Source organism: Ictalurus furcatus, chromosome 14, assembly GCF_023375685.1.
Source record: "Ictalurus furcatus strain D&B chromosome 14, Billie_1.0, whole genome shotgun sequence".
Taxonomy (NCBI): domain Eukaryota; kingdom Metazoa; phylum Chordata; class Actinopteri; order Siluriformes; family Ictaluridae; genus Ictalurus; species Ictalurus furcatus.
The window spans coordinates 17,456,949-17,466,601 of NC_071268.1; positions in this window are offsets into that span (position 1 = coordinate 17,456,949).

Consider the following 9,653-nt stretch of genomic DNA (forward strand, 5'->3'; position numbering starts at 1 on the left):
ATTCCAACTAAGCATGGATTTTTTGTGAGATCTTGAAAGAGTCCTTAACTAAAGTAGATTTGATTTTCAAGTACTGAAAATAGCAATTTAATCTAATGTTTGTCCAATTAATTTTGGTCCCTTTAGGTGCTGTAATACACTGTTCACCCAATTTGTATGTAAATACCCTCAAATTAAAGTTGAAAATATTTTGCATATGTCATGTCATGTCATGGGAAACTCACGACTCCATTTCCCAGAATGCACCGCAAACTACAAACAAGGCCAACGACTACAATTCCCAAAACTACACACAGACACGTTGCCTTCTCTAAGGACTAATCAGAGACACCTGTTCCCAATTACACTCACAATCACACCACACATAAAAGAGACTCTCGTACACACTCTCTTCGCGAAGTAATACGCGCAGTCGATGTTTTCTCTGGTGTGCGAGCCTTACGCTAGTGTTTGTTAGCCTGGAATTATTATTATTATTATTATTATTATTATTATTATTATTATTATTTTTTTTTTTTTTTTTTTTGACTTCGTTTACTCCTTTGACCCTGATTTCTGCCTTTCCTGCTCTAGCCTGTTTGCCTGATCGCCTTTCTTTGTTTGTCTTTTGCCTTGCCCTCTGGATATTATAATCGTAATTAAAGCTCTTAACTGCAATTGCATCTGTCCTAATCGCCATTACGTGACATCATAATTCATAAATAATGTTTGGTGACCCTCCGCTATTTTGATGTGGTCTGATTTTGAAAAAAGTTTGGACGCCTCTAGTTAAAAGGAATAAGTTCACCCTCTTCTGGCCATTATAGTAACTACAACAAAAAGGTGTACATAATATTTATGTTAAGTCTGGAGTTTCTCCTATTTGTCATATTTAGTTGCTTTGTAAAATAGGATATTGTGTTGGGCCCTGCTAAGTTTTAATACCAAGAATGTAGCAGAGATCACTAACCGGCTACGGTGTGTAAACATTGTAGACAAGGACACTGCAGTCACCAAGCATGTGTACATCATCTCATCTCACACTAAGAGGATCAATCATAAGGTAATCCATCTGAAGGAAAGATCTACACAGATACACACACACACATATATGGTATATATGTACTGTGTGTGTGTGTGTGTATATATACATTTATATTTATATATAGATATATATATATATATATATATAGATATATATATATATATATATATATATATATATATATATATATATAACTGAATCCTGAATCCACTTGTCCAAACAATTAAATATAAGACAAAAGAGAACAATACACCATACCTCTATAAGCTTACAAAGCTGGATAAGAATCACATGCAAAACATGATGTTCACAGAAGTCTTGAAAATCTTAGCTTGTGTTTTAAAAGTATGTCTGTGTCATTCAATGAATTCAATATATAGCTTCACATGCATCACACTAATATCTCACTAGTGTAGCCAATTTAAAGCAAATGCCCAAGTCTTACCTGTCTTGAAAATCACATATCCACACAGAAGATGTACTTGTGATTTTTTTTCTCTATGTAAGAAGACACAAATGAGCTTGATGAGCTGTAGATCACTCTCCCTTAATCAGTCACTGACTCTAATGCCACACATGGTCATGCTCAGCAGAGGTGAAGACTCACATCACACAGCACGCAATGTGTCCACCAATTCCGCCCATTCATCTAGTGTACATAAACCTCCTAAGGTGCAGAATACAATACAAACACTGGCTTTCTTATTTGAAATAGGCTGTGTTTGTGTAATAAATATCAGCTTCAAACACCAATTCTCAACACTAATTATCATTCACATATCTCTGAATATGATACATGGTGCATGATTTCAGGCGTGAATGTGCAACGGTTCTCTGGATCTGTACTTTAGATTATGGGATGCTTTTGTGGTTTCTACTGGTTCATAACAACAAAGTCACAACAACAGGAACATCATTGTAGGTACTAAGAAGGCTATATGTGCTCTTGTAGTAACATTTCTGTCTGTATTCAAGCCAGTCATCTAACCATAAAACCATTCTGAAATGTTTAGAATGCAGGGATGGATTCAAGGGGCACTTAAAAAAAGAAAAAGAAAAAAAAAATAGACAGCAAAGGAACAAAAATGAAAGTTTGGTGCCTTTATTTCTAAGAGTTGGAGTGCAAGAGCATATCATGCCATCTCTCTCTCATAAAATATGCTTAAACAAACAAACAAACAAACAAAACTGTAAAATCCTTGCAAACCTTCAGAAATTTTCAAAGCAAACCCCACAACAAGATCTGTTACATGCCTATAAACTAACATTAGCAGGCTAACTAACAGATTCATGTGTTGCTGTTTTCTGTGAATGCTAATATTGGTTTTAGCTTTCTTCTCCTTATTAAATTAACTTTATGGCATTTCTAAATCATTTTAACTATAGTTAGGAAGAGCCTGTTAACTATGCAAGTAAATAACTAGTGAAATTGTGTGAATTTGGGAGTGTTTTTGCCGTGTCGTCATTATTATTATCAACATCCACCAGAGGGCGCGCGAGAGGTGCAGTTGCTCAGTTGATCATCCCCAAGAGAAGCTATAGCATGACCTCATTGTCCTTCTTGTCCTTTGTCTGAACGATTTGTATGTCTAAAATAATTTGTTCAAATGACACAAGACAACGATGGTTTATCGAGTACATGTTAAATTGAACTTTGCTTTCATTTTCTTTTCTTAACGTTGTTTTATTTTAAAACTCTTATTCCACACTTCAGGCAAAACATGAATGTGCTTCATTCGAGTAAGGCCACAGCAGGTGAAGAGACTGGCCTGGACTGCTAGTTAGAGGTCAAGGTTCAGGGTTTAGTGTCAGGGTAATTAATGGCACTTATCAATGAGTACTAGAAGTATTAGTCAAAGTCTCCCTGCCCACCACCCCCTTTCTCTAGTTGTATCTCTCTCTTTCGCTTCCAAATTAAGAGCTTGCTGTCTTGAACAAGTGTGCTAATTACAACGCTCAGAGCCTTTTCATTGCCTTTTCTATTCCTGGTTTCAACAGTTAGGGGTTCATTGTAGCAGAATTTTTATTTGCTCCAGAGAGGAAAAGTCCTGACAAGCACTAACTTGTGCACAGAGGGTTATGTTGTTTTCCATGTAGCCCATCCTGCACCTCACATGCTTGTATTGTTGTGATTTCTACTTGTTAATTTGCAAATGTTTTTCTCTTCGTGACATGTCTCATTGTTGAGGGCGGGGAAGGGAGAAAATAGGGAACAGCTGTTATGCAGGTTGAAACCAAAAATTGGCTCCATATGTTATAAACTATGGAAAAACAGCATGCGAAAGGGGCCTAATTTAGACCTTTTCAGTGGCCTGATGTCCCAAGATGAAGCAGACAAAGGACAAGAGGAGGGATACTGTTATTTGATCAGATTACATGTGGCTGTGGGCCTGCATGGCTAGTCAATAATACAACAGGTGTCTGCCTTACCTGTGAGAGCCGACAGATCCACCTGGTTGGTATGGAGACAGACTACAGGCCCTGCAGGGACAATGAGTGCATAGTGAGTTCAGTCCCTTAATTTTCTGTGTGTGTGAGAGAGTGAGCATGTGAATGTGTCCTACATTAATTTTGAACCTGCTAAAGACTGTAATATTCTTGACAGGAAAACAAAAACATCTTTCGGCTTTGGTTTCAGTAACGTCAGAGTGAGGGTAATGAGTACGTGGTAAAAGATAAGCTTTACTCTGTTTGGGTTTCGCTTTACGGTTATTGTATGTCAAGCAGTGATTCCAGTCTGACAGACTCCAGAGGGGAAAAGAGGACTTAGCATGGAAAGGATACTTGGGCATGTTAGGACACATCACGCAGCCAGTGTTTGCAAAGATTTCTCTGTGTCTGGAAAGTGGAGTGCTGGACATGAACCTGTGCCCAAAATGCAAATCAGCAATTCAGTTTAATATTTCAATTAAAACGACAGAAAAACATACAAAATTATAAAAAAAATTTAAAAAGTATGATTTTTGTAAATGTAGTGCTGATAAGACCGGTTTTCAAGGGTCACAGCTCTGTTAATACCAAACCAATAACAGTTTCATATACTTATTTAAACAGAAGTTGTGCATGACATAATGGTGATATCAATTGTGTCTATAATGGTAAAGGTAACAAATTTCTGTTTTTCAGGCAATATTGTACAATAGTGCCCTTTGTGCACCTTAGAGCCATCCAGGGACATTACTGCATAATCATCGGTATGTATAATTGAGTCTTATCATACAGTGCATGTGTGCCTAGGTAAAAGCGAAAGAAGGTGTACACACCATGTCTCTATATATCTGTATCACAGTATCAGTATCATACACAATTCCCTCTAGCTTAGTCCAGTGTCTACACACTCACTGGCATTTATTTGTTCTTGTGAAGGCATAACTTTTTTTTTTCTTACTTTTTTTACACCATACTGTTTGTGTAATGGGCCATGAATGTATAGTCATGATAATTTTTTGTGTTTACCTCTGCAAACATTTCCTTTTGCTTTCCTGGCAACAATGAGGCCACAACATTTGGCAATGTTTTCCTGTTGTCAAGGAACTGTCTAGAACCAACTACGCAAAAGACACTTATGAGCTGATAAAAACATAGTGATTAATGCTACCTCACATCATTTTCGTGTCAAAAATGCATTCAAAATAACTGGCATAGAGGCTTAAGAAAAAATTAACAAACAAATTAAGAAGAACATTAAAAAACAAATTAAAAGCTTGGAACACAGAGATTTACTGAAATAACATTCAAAGATGTAGGAGCCAAAAATTATTTATTTGAAGGTCATGCCAACATTGACGCTTTCTTAGATTTAAAAAAAACAAAAACAAATGCTGCCCAAGCTACATTTGTTTTTGCACTTGTAATAATGAGTAGGGAGGACCCCATGTTTTCAGGATGAGGATCTTCAGCAGCTGGTTTTGTTGAGTTGCTGCCATTGAGCAAGCCCCAATAAAGTAGTAAATATGAGGAAAACCTGATGAGGAAGACTGTTTCCTGTGAGGACTGATCAGGGCACAGAGGACAAAAGGGAGAAAGAGGGACATAAAGAAAGGCATTATATAATTCTATGTATGTAAAGACAATTAAACCTGCAATAATTTGCAACTTGCCAGGGGGTTTGAACCAACTGAATCATGCAGGTGTTCTCCATGAAGTGAAACTCCTCCTGCGGTGGCGTGTATATCTTTATAGCTTCAAAGGTGTCAGGCTCTGCCCCCGTTGCATGCTTTAGAGAGAGATGGGGTGGTTTGGAGCCAGGAGAATTGGAGAAGGAATAGAGCAACAGAGAGGAGGTGCTTGAGGCTCACAAAAGGAGGAGTGGCTCTGGAAACCTGCAGATGGATGAAAAACAGGCCACCTGTGGCTGGATTAAAGTTTGACTTAGGGCTATGGTTGAAGCTTAGCCTTGTCATATAACCACTCTAAATATAATAGAAAGGTAGCCTAATTTCCTAGCATTAATGGATTTTGGGTTAAGTGCATTATAGTCATATACAGGTTGCTTAATACAAAATACAGTGAACACAATATTATACAATGCTGTTTTGATGAAGTTGCATTTAAACAAAATTTCCCAAACCAGAGAACACTATAGGTGATACACTTTTAAACCAGTATTAATGCAAGGTATTTTGGACATAGCCCACAGTTATGGCTGTTTAGCAAAATAATTCTTATTTTTTCCTCTCTGGCTATCTCTCCTTTTCTCTTTTCCTCTTTCCCAGGAATTGCCAATTAGGAGCAAAGTAAACAGTTCTTAGAAACTTATTCCAGCAAGGAAATCCCTCTGAATGATTTTCATCTTCTCTTGTACCTGACCCTGTGTAGAAGTTCATAAAATCATTTGACAAGCTTCCATGTACAAACCTCAGTATGATTTGTTGTAATAGAATCTGCAAACTGCTCAAAAATATGGAGCAATTTTCACCAGTAGGAAGAATTGAGGGCATGTGGCTCAGACATCCACAGGCTATAAATCCAGTAGCTTACTGTGACCTTTCACCTATCTCTATTCTATTTAGCTGGATGTCACAATTTATCCACAACAAGGAAGCCCTTCTCTCTATGGTGTCTCAAACCCTCTGGGATTTCAGTAAACTAAGTTCTCTTTGGTCTAACCCTATTTCAAGGTTCAGTTGGAGAAGATTTGCCTCACAGTCTGTGGAGAAGCGAGAACTTCAAGGCCTTTAGTGCTTGTGTCAGCTGTGGAAACTTCCAGTATCAAACCACAATCCACAGTCCCCAAAGCCAGATGGTGGACCTGAGAGGCATGGATTAAGTGCATTATTTCCACTACTTTGTCCCTCATTGTGTTGTTCCTCCAGAGGCCCTTAGGAAAGGGCACCAGTGGAAACAGCCATTGAAACTTTTGCAAACAGTGCTTAGTTATCTTTTGCTGTAGACACCACAGATTTCAGTGTACTGCCTGGATATTTATGTCACCAGTGAACTACTGAGAGGAACAATGGTCATTTCCATGTCTGCAAGACAAAATAACCCTAGAGTTGAAATGTGCTGTTGTTGAGTATTGGGACTTTTGATTCTTACACTGGTTTTAAACCCCTTAGTTCCCCTACTTCTATCACATTCAAAAAGGGGATGCAAACTTAAAAATTTTCCCCACTACTAACACCATTGCATATATTTAATAATTTTTACTTGTATTAATGAAGATTTCACATTTGTGCAATCTAACCCACTAAATGGCTTGTTCCTATAAACTACAGTTTTGTCTTAATTTTCCATACAAATGTTCATACAAGTGTATAGAAACTTTTGCACTCTGTTGTACTTCATATTCAAAAACTCTTTTTGATTGTTACCCTGCTTTAATAAATGTTAATGAATGGCAACATTAAATATAATCTCATAAAATCAATATAATATTTCTGTGGCAGTTTGATTAACCTGACAGACTCAATCAGGATATATCATGATCACAGGGTTTTATAGAAGGTCACTGATTCCTCTTAGCCTAATTAAATCAAGATACATAGTCTTTATACTGTATCATGTAATGCAAAATGAGTTCCTTTTTATAATAAAGTTCTCTAAAGCACAGTTATGGGCAAAATAGAAATGTTGTTGAAGAACCTGGAAACAAATCTGGAAGGTTCTGCTGAATTCAAAGATTATTTACAGCAACAGGTAGAAATATACGCTGAGTTATCAGTTACTAATATTAATTCCCAGATATACTATTTACTAGATATAATCATTTGTTCATTCTGTAACTGCTTTATCCTGGCAGGGTTGCAGTAGATCAGGAGCCTATCCCAGTAACACTGGGTTCAGGGTAGCGAAATACCCTGAATGGGACACCAGGCCATCACAGAGCCCACACATTCACACACTCATTCATACCTGGGGGTAATTTAGCATAGCCAATTCACCTACTGGTATGTTTTGGGCGATCGAAAGAAGCATGCAGTTACTGATATAGGTATACCTAATAAACTGGTGATCATATGCTATATTTGGACATACCTAACTGTATACAATGAGTACCAGTTTATTACAAATACTGATCTAGTAGCTAATAAACCAGTAAATCAGTGGTAAAGCATATTATAGCTGAAATGAATTTAAATACATTTTGTATTAGTGACATTGCAATATACAATATCCTTAGTCTATAATGCATGGTGCATTCGCCATACTGAAACTGACTTTGTTCCAAGATGTTCTGACATGGGCATAATCTTTTATTCAGCTTTAAAACATGAATACACTTGAAATGTGAAGCATGTAATTGTGGGTGCACTGTGGGGCTTACAACAAGGACCAATATGTCTGTGATCATGCAGGCAGGTTATTATCTAGCTTAGAGACGAACAGTGCAGAAACATTTGGGTGGAGATAGGGCCAAAGACAATTGCTGTTTATCAGAGGAGCAAGCACTCTTGACTCATTTGGTTGCAGGCCACAGTTAAGATGCAAGGATAAGAGGCAAAGGGAATAACCATAAAAAAAACATTCACACACAAAAGGCACAGACCTTAGTATGACAAAAAGTTTACAGAGATAAACGCTTTCTGCACAAGATTTCAGAAGAAAAAGAGAACTAATACAGCACTGAGACTTTGTTTGCTCCTGTTTATAAAAGCGGTACTCAGCACAAACTCAGTATTTTTGTCAGCACAAACAGGTTTTTTTTCCAGGGCATGGATTAGTCAAGATGTTTTGAACCTTGAGAAAGTCCCTCTCAGACACAGTTTATTAGCATCTGCCTAATCATGCTGATGATAGCTGTCTTGCCCTGTATTTATTGAGCCTTATATGCCTTATTAATTGGAATTGAGCTGGGTGATCTGAGCTACAGATGGAGCTGAGACGCCCAGCTAATCAGGATGAGTTGAGATAATTGGCTATGGTCTAGGTGAGTGCACTACCTGCTCAAACAGGCTTCGGATCACACACGAGCAGCTTACTGGATGCTATTCTGAACAAAGATGTCATTAGGAAGTTGCTGATCTTGTATGTTGGTTGTGGAAAATAAAGACATCTATAGGTCTGAAAACTGCCGTTTCACCGAACTGAAGAGGTGGGAGGTAATATAGTACCTGTGGAAAGTTTGTAAATCCAGCTTTACACTGCAAATTTAGGCCCAATTTTGCTGTCGCAGACAAAAATGGCATGTCTTAAAAAAATTTGGGGATCATGAGTTGAGATTGGTAGTCTTAGGACACACAATGTGATGTGTTTACCTGCAGCTAATTTAGTGTCACTATGTTTACTAAAAAAGCATATGACTTTGTAAGAAAATTTATTAATTTCTGATCGTGACTGCTGCTATGACGCTCATCTAAAAGCGACTGATCGAAGGACAGCATAGGATGATACGAATTCACAGAACAGCTGCAAATAATATAGTGGCAATGTCAAAATGTAAACAAAACATGCCAATGGACAGAAGAAACTTTGAAGAATGTTTGTATACAGTGCCCTCCACTCATATTGGCACCTTTTGGTAAATATGAGCAAAGAAGGCTGTGAAAATTTCTCTGTTTAATCCTTTGATATTTTGTTAAAAAATCACAAAAATACTCTTCTCATGGATATCAAACAATTGCAAACACAACACAGGTTTATCAAAAAAATATTGTTAAATATAGATGTGTAACAATTATTGGTCACCCCATGAATTAATAGAAGAAAAATATATTTTAAGTAAATTCCCATTAATCTTTTAAATTTTTTAGTACACATGGGTGACTAGGAACAGGAAATTGTTCAACCTTGACTTCCTGTTTCACAGGGGTATAAATGTGAGGTAACACATAGGTCAAATTCCCTTAGTCATTCAAAACAATGGGTAAGACCAAGGAGTATAGCTGTGATGTACAGCAAAAGGTTGTTGAGCTTCACAAAATGGGAAGTGGCAATAAGAAAATAGCACAAGCATTGAAAATTTCCACCATCAGGGCAATAAATCAGATGTTTTAGTCAACTGGAAATGTAAGGAATCAACCTGCAATCAATACTGCATTGGCTCCCAGTAAAATCTTGCATTAACTATAAAATACTTTTATTAACCTATAAAGCACTAAATGGTCTCGCGCCACAATATCTAAGCGACCTTTTGGTTTTATATAATCCGCCACGCCTACTTAGATCAAAAGATGCAGGCTATTTGACG